This window comes from Hakea prostrata, chromosome 4 (genome assembly GCF_041222555.1).
Source record: "Hakea prostrata isolate BN-2017 chromosome 4, UWA_Hpros_2, whole genome shotgun sequence".
NCBI lineage: Eukaryota > Viridiplantae > Streptophyta > Magnoliopsida > Proteales > Proteaceae > Hakea > Hakea prostrata.
The window spans coordinates 44,998,075-45,008,045 of NC_142603.1; the positions used below are offsets into that span (position 1 = coordinate 44,998,075).

Consider the following 9,971-nt stretch of genomic DNA (forward strand, 5'->3'; position numbering starts at 1 on the left):
GTTCGTGAATACAAAAGTAGTATCTTCACTCCAGCAGAATAATCTTACCATAATACCTTCAAAGAAATCCTAGCTGTCAAATAAGGGATTGAAAAGTTTTAGTTGTGTCTCATTGGCCATATATTCCAAATCGAAATGGATATGATGGCTTTCCCCAGCACACTCCAATTCAAGCCCAAGATGTTCCCTGATTCACAACTACTTTGCTGTTGGATCGGGCAAGATTAGGAAAGTCAGGAAGGAAGGGAAGGTTAGGAAGGATGGGCACGATGATTTACCAAATGGTCATTCATGGTCAAGCATATTAAAGGGAAACATAATGTGCTAGTAGATTTTTATTCAGGCCTTTGAAACCTCCCCCAGATATCCAAATCATTCTTCCTCTTTGTTTCCCACTTACCCCTAGAGCTTCTTCCTCAAGACCTCCTTGGGATCCTCCACCTAATGATCCCAACTTTGAAGAGGATTATTAACCCTCAACACCTCTCAAATCTACCCTCACCAATTTACAGTGACAAATCAATAGGTGCCACACCACTTACTAGGATACCTTGGCAGTCATGGTCTCTAGGTATGGTATGGCCTACACATGGTTTAAATTCCATCTCTCCTATCCATACCTTACCCTATTCACCATTGACCAGTTCTAGACTTTCCACAAAGAATACTATGTATTATTCTAGAACCTTTTTGTTGTCCATAAGATAGACCTATGTTTTTCTTACCTAGGCCATCGTTCACTATATTGATCACTACAACCGACCTCCTCCTAATATTCTTGATGATATCAACACTCCTCATTGGTTTCATTTTCTTACTCCTTGTCAAAGATACCTAGGCTGACTTCTTGTTGAATTCCAGCCTCTCGAACAATGGCTCACTTTCTTTCAATCCCAAACTGATGAATATGCAATTATTGTATTTCACCATGACCCCGACCAGACTATGATCTCTCGGGTAGATGAACATGAAGAATGGCTCCAATTCCAGCTCAGTAATGTTGAATTCAACAACACTGATCTCAATAGCATTCCAGATTGCTTGATCAGCATAGAAGATGCATAGGAACAAAATCATCTCCTTGACGATTTCAATGTCTCATATATTCTCTCTGTATGGCATGGTTACATGATGGACCACTATTATCTCCAAGATAGCTAGCCAATAGATGACTCTTATTCAGAGTGGGATTTGGGTTCTGATTAATCAATGTACTGTATACAGTGTGCATGTTTATATGAATGTATTGTATTGTATGAAAGTATTGTATCAGTTATGCAAACAATGACGTAAGAGATATTTCACCATTGCATTACTAGTTTGCTTTTATTTGGATTTTCATTTGGATTTGGGTTTGCTTTTATTTGCATTTAGATTTCATGTAGTAGCTCTTTTGCATATAAAAGCAAGCTGAGAGTTTAGTTTGTAATCAAGGAATGTTAGACATCAATTTCATTCTAAATTTGGTATCACCATCACATTCAAGGCCAAACACACATTTAGGCCCAAGGCCATTGTTAATAACTAATCCATTAATTATGACTAAAAACCACATATGGACAACGGTATAATCACCATTTCCAAACAGCATAACAACAAAGCATAAATAAATGCATGCATGCATCAAAACATCCATAAGAAAAAAAATAATTCTTACATTATACATAAAAATATATCATTCAAATCAATTTATTATCAGATTTGACTGAGCTCTCCCACTAAACAAGCATAACCATAAATAAATCAACTCGAAATTCAAGTAAACAAGTCATTTCGATCACCAAAGTGTACGCTTTCCTTGAAACATTTTTCTTCTTAGTATATAATTCATCGGTGGAATTCTTAAATTACTGATTACCTATAAATTTAAGTACACCACTTTTGTAAGTCCTAATTGATGTTCTCATTATATCAATATAAAATGTACAATAAGTAATGTGCAGAAGCTCTTGTTGAATGAAACAATCAATGATGTTTAACACAACCATATGCCACCATCAACCATACAAGTATAAAAGACATCCCATATTCAGCATGCTAAAGACATCAAACATTAGCTAATATGAGCCGACCAACTAACATTCTAAACTTTGGGTCAAAATGCACCAAGCCTCATATGTAATCTTGGAAATACCATGAGATAGCAACAATTTTTGAAAATTCCTTCCACCTTTGGATGATAAGAAACCTCTAGATTATGCTTCTCAAAATATCTTGATGTATTTACTCATTTTTTTAAATGAATGCAACAATAATTGTTGAAAATCACATTACCTTTTGAATTTTTTTTCTTCAAATTATTGTTCACTCCCACTTGTTTGCATGTACAATCTAACTTGGATGACATCATCTTTGAGTGAATGTCACCAAATCTTGACTACTACAGTAGACAACAAGAGAATGCAATGATGCCACTTTGGTGGATTGCATCCCTCCTCTTATTGTCCCCATCCAAAATTTACAGTTGGAGTGCGAAAGTAAGCAAAAAGTATTAGTACATTGCTCAACCAATTAAAATGTTAATACAAAATTATAATAATCATAAAATAATTGTTCAAAAGATCTAACCACTGCCTTTGTTTCATAATCTCAAATAGTGTTCTCTACCCTTGAAACATGTTTCATTATATCTAGAGTCATTTGAAACCTTAGGTATAAGGGGACCATTTGATTCCTTGAGCAAGAATGATATGACACATAATGTCCTTTAGAATCAAGGATTCCATCAGTCTATAAATCTCAATAAATCTTTGATACAAATCACAAGTCAAAGATTTGGGTCAACGGGTCGGACTAACGGGTCATTGACTTAGATCAATAGATCACACGTCTGGTCTAGCTCGATTTTGTTTAACCAAAGCAATTTATTTTAATCTTAGTTTATACTTCAGTCTTACCAGTCAACATATAATTTTAATATTAAAAGAAACATGATTTAATTTAAGATAGGCCCAATGTAAATAGATTTGATTTTAGCCTAACCAATTTCCTTGAGATTGGTTTAACACAATCAAACCAAATCAATTAATACAAGTTCATTTTCTTAGAAAAAAATAATTTAAGTAGTCATTTATTGAAATTCAAAATAAAAGAATACAACTCCAAAATTGATACTTGATACGGTTTTTTCTAAATAAGGATAGTATTGTGTTTTGACTTCTTCAGTACACATTCAACTGCAATGGTCTCTCAATGCTGTTAAAATTGAGGAGAGCAACAATAATTTTATAAAGAACAGGGTCTTTTAGTAATTAATTAGCTATATAGTACATGCGACAACAATAATTATCCCAAATAAAAAGTTGTTCTTAACCTCTCATGCCTTGATAATATAACCTCCTCTTTCTTCTTCAAAGATTACAAAAATCATCTATACAGACACAAGGCTTAGGGTTTTTCCTAACTTGAAATTTGACAATCCTCAATATCTTACACATTAAAGCTAAGAACTGATGTTCTTTGTAGTATTTTGCCATGACCATGTATCCAACTTCTGTACACTCGAAAGCCATTCCTTAATTTTGTTTATAATATCCTTCCCTCCTTTATGAACTTGAGCTTTCACAGGACATTTCAATAACTTGATATAGTTTTCCAAATCATGAACACATGAAGGGTTTTGCATCTGGAAGAAATCAATAGCTAACTCAACACCCACATGAGCATAACAACAGCTCCATGGGAGATCATATGCATCTCCCCAGACTCTGAAGTTCTCGTTGAAGAGAATACCAGGAAGCTTTGTAATTGGATCATTAACATTCACTACTCTTAGAACCTTAATCCCTAACTCCTCGCATCGCTCTTTGAAGCTCGAATTCCCAACTCTAGGACCAGCAAATGAGTATACTGTCAAAGGTATTTCATTAAACCCTAGCTCGGCCAGATCATATGCAAGAAGGAGAGCCAAAGCACTCCCCATACTATGTCCAGCAATTGTTATGCTCAGCTCCTCACCTGCATACTTCTTTACAAGGCGAGAAACCTCCGAAAGATGCTGTTCACGGCAGCTACCGAGGCCGAAACGGCAATTACCGTCTTCTGATGTATACAAGTTCAGGAACCCTAGTTCTACCTTCACCTCAGGCCGGGGATTTATAGGGTCTAATCTTGCTGGTGTCAAGCAACTCATGAAATTCGCAATCCACTCAGGACAAGTTGCTGTTCCACGGAACGTGACAAGCAAATCTCTTCGGCCAAGCCTCTTTACTGCATCATCATCTGACACTGCAACATATCCAACCCAGCGAGCACGACTCTCGTCATTCTTCATTGGGATATTGATGTCGGCTGTCGCATAGGTATACTTGGTTACTTCATAACCAGAGTCTTCCAGGCCTACTTCTCTTAAAAGGCTGCTCTTACCGTACTTGCAATTCAAGTAGCGTTTGGATTTGGGATCGAAATCAAAGGCCTTGTAACATGCTTTGACAAGCTCACCATACCTAATGATCTCATCGCGTTGAAGAGGGTTCAAGGGCTTTAGAAGGTTCTCCCAATTTTTAGAACCTTGAATCTCTCTCCAAACTTCGGCTAAGCAAGAGCTGGTCTCTGATATTGCGGGTTCATATCCAAGTGCATTTGAGAAGGCAATAGCAGATTTACGGCTTGGAGTGATGGAACTCCACAATTTAACCCGCCTAAGAGAAGAAGAAAGGGAATGCCTATAAATCCAAATATCAGAAGAAACTGTAAATGGGTTTGAGTTTAAATTTGCCACGAAAGAAGCTGAAGCCATGGCAGAAAGCAGATCAAGCTCAAAAATGGAGCCGAGTAGAAGGGAAGCAAAGCAATATGGAGATCAAGCGGCACAAGAAGGGAAGAGAAGTAGATGGGGAAATATATGGAGAAGGAGAAACCAACAGAAAAGAGAGGATTTGAATCAGAAAATGGGAAGGAATTAATTAATAGGAGTGTCTACCACACTTTTGGCGAGGATTTGATTTACCTTTCAGGAACTACTTCGTGGTCGGCAGGGAAATCTATGAGTGCTAAACACACGTTTTTGTGGGTCTAATGTTCAAAACTCCCTTGTCATGGTTATGGTTGGTTGACTGCAAGAAGTCCTGGGACAACCTTACATCACACGCGTACGGGTGGGTCTTCATCTTTGAGACTTAAATAAAGTTTTTCTTATTCCATTCATCATGTGGTGTGGACTGTGGAGCTATCTCTCTTCGTGATCCACATGAATGTAGAAAGAAATAAATTGATCTGCTGAATCATCTATTTATCGGATATGGATCTACCATTTATTGGTTTACCAAAAAAAAAAAGGGATCTGACATTTATTTGTGCTCTATTTATTATATTTATCACAGTACATAAAAGGTAGTTTTATTAAGAAGTTAATAAAGTCGTACTGAATATGGGTTATTGAAATTTCTTTCGTTTTTTGGGTAGAAAGCCGTTATATAGTTGTTCCTTAATCAACTGAGTATTCCTGGCTAGAACATCTGGTATAGAGTTATGGGTTCTAGTAACAAAAGAAAAATTATATTTCTCAAAGTAAGAGAAACTACAAATGTCCCTAACAACAGAAGCATTGCAAACTAGAGAGGGGGGGGACTATTCTTCTCAAGGCAGCAATGCACAAGTTCAAGATTATCCGATTCAAAAATAATGTGATGCCAATCCTCTTGAATTGAAATTAATAGAAAATTGGGAAGTTGTAATCAGATTAATTCCTGTTTATAGACTAGAAGAATGGAATTAAGATGGACGGCTGAAAATTATCCAAATTTATCCCTTGAGACAACATGAGAAGAGGTTATATATCTACTTCTAGATTAGTCAAGAAGCCATTGCTTCTTTTCTAACCTATATTTTGACCCACAAGGATGTTAAATAAAATCCTATATTTTCTCTCCTACCTCCCTTTGAATTTATTTTGTTCCCTATCATTTGTCTCCTCTATCTAGCTATTTTTCCATCTCTCTCTTTTCTTATTTTTACTTCATTTTTAAACTATTTTTGCACCAAGAATTGGCCTTATTCTCAAAACCCTTACTGTCAGTCCTATATTTGTCTCCCATGTTAAGTTCAATTTACTATGGGTAGCACATTAACTCTCATCAGTAATGGAAACAACACTGTAATGCGCACCTGTAAGTACCAATATCCAATTTCTTCTGTGCTGTTTCAAATGCAAATTTTCTAACAGTATATATGAAGCTCCCCATTCGTCATATGGAAAGCATATATTTGTATTTCCATTGTAATCTCTACCTTACCCACTACACACCTTAAATTCTAGGGTGTCCATATCACAATGATTTCTATTATCGCATGTGAACTTAACTATTTTTGGAGAAAAGGCCAGAGACTTTATATTAATAGAAATAAATAAAATACAAACAATAATACAGGATTAGGTTCTAAAGAACCTACGACCCTGTCACTCTTCTACAACATATTGAGAGAGCTGAGCAGGCAAAGAGAGAGGATCCAACAAAATTTCTTGATCCGACGTTCCCAATCTGGCTAAAAAATCTGTGCACCTATTAGTCTCCTTAACACCATGCACCAAAATATACTCCTGAAACAAAGATCTCAAGTGAAGAATATCCTCAACAATGTGTAGTATCCCCCAATGTGGGCGGTAAGTACCCAGTAAAGTCCTAATTGCCACTTCGGAGTCTGAATCCACCAAAACCTTATTACAACCATATTGCTGCGCAAATTGCAAGCATCTCAGCATGAAAAACACCCACATTAGACTGTTTAACAATTATGCTACTTCCACAAAATTATATTTAGGAAGCTTTTTACACTTCCAGAATCAAATTAAAGTTTTCCTAAAAATGAGGAATGTTTCAGCTTCAGTAGAAAAGATTAATTGCTTAGTGTGATAAAACCTATATTTCTTTTCACATATATTTTTCCTTTTCTGCTTCTTCCTGATTCATGTTAGATTGCTTTTGCATAGTAGTAGAAATTACATGAATTGATGGTATGTTTTAATTGACCACATTTTGGCTTTCTCAAACTTCTATTGCATTTGAATAAGTCTTGTATTCTAGGGTCCTATAACTATAGTTTGACTACTTTTGTATCTAAAACAGGTTTGGGTTAATTATTTGTACAGAAAGATAATTGTAATTACATGGGGATTAGGGTTTTGGATTTTCCTATAAACAGTCTCTTTGAATAACTCAGGCAAAATGGATAAGCAAATGATAACACTTTGTAAGGTGTGAGAATGACGAGGTTTTCATGAAATAATAGAATCCTTTTCTCTCTAGTGGATGTGGCAATTTTGTTGAATCACGTTAAATTTCTTGCGGTTTTGAGTGTGTTTCGATTGTGTTTTTCTTCATGTTATGCATCCATCTCCAACAAATAGCATCAAATTAAGCAAGGTTCGGTGGATTGAAACCAGAAGTGTATGGAGATCTAGGAAGGAGAGGAACGGTGTAACAACAATAAAGAAGGCTTCAATGGATTAATTGAAAGTATAGTTCTGGTATTAGAGATAACATAAATTTTTTTATTCTTTTTTCTTTCAATTGTTTGGATAGTCCAAGAAAGGCAACGAAAGAAGAAGAAAAAAGGGGGTTAGACAATCAGTACTTAAAATCATTGAAGGTCAGAGACTTTGTTAAGGAATAAAAAAAAAGGTAAATGATAGTACTTTGTAAGGTGTGAGAGTAATAACATCTTTAGGAAATAGTGGAATCCTAATCTCTGGATGTGGGCAATTTTGTTAAACCATTTTAAACTCCTTGCGGTTGTAAATGCATTTTGCTTAAGTTTTTCTTTGTGGTTGTGTATTCATCCTCAAAAAAAATTATATATAAACAAACTTCTCTTCCTATATTGTGATGGAAAAAGATATGAGTAGAAAGTTTACTAGGTTGACTGCTAAGACAGACGTGGCTATTGAGATGGAAAAAGATATGAATAGAAAGTTTACTAGTTTGACTGCTAAGACGTGGCTATTTAGATGGGAAAAGAATATGAGTAGAAAGTTTACTAGTTTGGCGGCTAAGACGTGGCTATTGAAAGTTTAATAGTTTGACTGCTAAGACCTGGCTTTGCAAAAGAAAGAATGCAGCTTTTAGTATTGGAAGTTGAAACACTTCATGGCAGATAAGAGACGAACGTACTGGATCTCTTTTTTACCCTAAACTTCGAATTATAAAAAGCTTGGAACAAGTGAAGCCTTTTCATCTTTTCTTCATTTCATCATCAGGTAAATTTCCATCTTACCTCTCTCCCTCATATAATTAATATAGAATCACAAGCACTAAACCATGTGTTAGAATATGAGAGAGAGAGAGAAATGGTAATCCGCAGAAGCACGGAAGGAAGACCATAAAGAAAAGCACAAAGCACGGGTGGAGATGGAAATGAAATGCTTTTTTCTAGCTGAGGAGTTGAATCTTAGCCACAAATAAAAAAATGTTATAGTCTACAACCAGTACCCCAAGTAGAAATATACAATGAACTTCTACCAAATTTTTTGCTTTTATTTATGGGTAAGAGAATCTATATGTGACAACTGTTTGGACAGAAGTGTTAATCTAGAATGCTTTACTAACCCATCGAATTAATTTTTTATATTTATTATAGAGGATGTTCAAAATTTGAATTCAAAGAACCTAACGGAAATTCTAATTTGAAATGTGACCGTCACGTCACTGATGCGTGAAATTATTCTTTTACAATTATTACAGAGGATGTTCAAATTTTGAATTCAAATTCAAAATCAAATTTTGAACATCCTCTATATTTATAATTGAATATTTTATTGTGGTGAAGATAAATTTTAATCACATGTGAAATTTACCAAAATGTGTTGATAGAAGATTCCATGTATAGATGGTAGAAGTTGTTGTGATCCATAAGATTGTGTTGACCTAACTAGACAACCCAAATGAACAAACAAAAAACTTAACTTAAAAAAGACTAGGATTTGGGAAGAATACCCATGGGTCCAAGGAACAAAGTGGCACCATAGACATCCAGTCAGTGGCTTTGTTTGCTTCTTTACGAAGATTGAACAAACCTCACCCTTCCATTAAGGCCTGAAAGTGTTTTTATGAGAATCAATACTAGTTTGACAGTCAATATAATTTCAAAAAGTAGGGATTTTGAAAGAGGAGGATGGATCCCTCTTGTTCCTATTTAGTCCCCTTCGTTTCGGAAGTTCTTTCTATTTCTACATCTGTTTCTTCCTCACTTTGCCCCCTTTCTTCCGTTTCTGAGGTTTCTTTCAGTTTCTTAGTGACAATAGGTGACGGCATTCTGCCTAAATAGTAGACACAGGTGATAAATAAGAGAATACTAAAGACTCGAGCCATAGAATTTCTCAATTCTGACACAAGGTCCTTCTTAGATCGAATAAGTACATTCGATCTGATAAAATGATTTTGGCGTATCCAGAATAATACCAATCCAACCCATTTCACATAAGGGCGCAGGGCAAATTGGGTTTTCTGGTTTCAAAATGTCGGTTTTGCTGGACGAAATTTGGCTAAGAATTTTGGACTTGGGAATTCAAAACTTGAAACTCAACTACAAAGATATCTACTGCGTATCCATCTCTTGCAGACGCGTCATCAACAGATTATCCAGCCAAGATGGGTTATGGTAAACTTTGATTTCCCTAGATTGCCCAAAAAAACAGATGTGGTGCTTCCCATCGAATACCTCACAATTCTTCTTCAAAAACTCTATACGAGACCAGGTAATTAAACCTCTTTCTCTCATCTGCTGGATCTTGCATTGATGGGTTTGCGGAATCTGGTTACTGATGTAAACCCGAAGTTACTTGACCCAGGTTCGAGAAAGACATAGCAAGAAAGCTACCAGCTCATCGCTGTGCTTGTTGGTCATAAACTTATGCTTAACCAATGACTTGTTTTGCAAAAGAGAAAGAATTAGAAGAAGCAAAATGGGGTAAATAAATGGGGATCAAAGAGATAAATGAGTGTTGGAGGTTTTCATATCTATCAATTACATAATTG

The 9,971-nt window shown here is 35.7% G+C and overlaps 1 pseudogene; it reads right to left on the reverse strand.

The window, feature by feature from the left end:
• Positions 1 to 3,442: 3,442 nt before the first annotated feature.
• Positions 3,443 to 4,738, reverse strand: LOC149019086 (galactolipase DONGLE, chloroplastic pseudogene; annotated as a pseudogene).
• Positions 4,739 to 9,971: the final 5,233 nt, after the last annotated feature.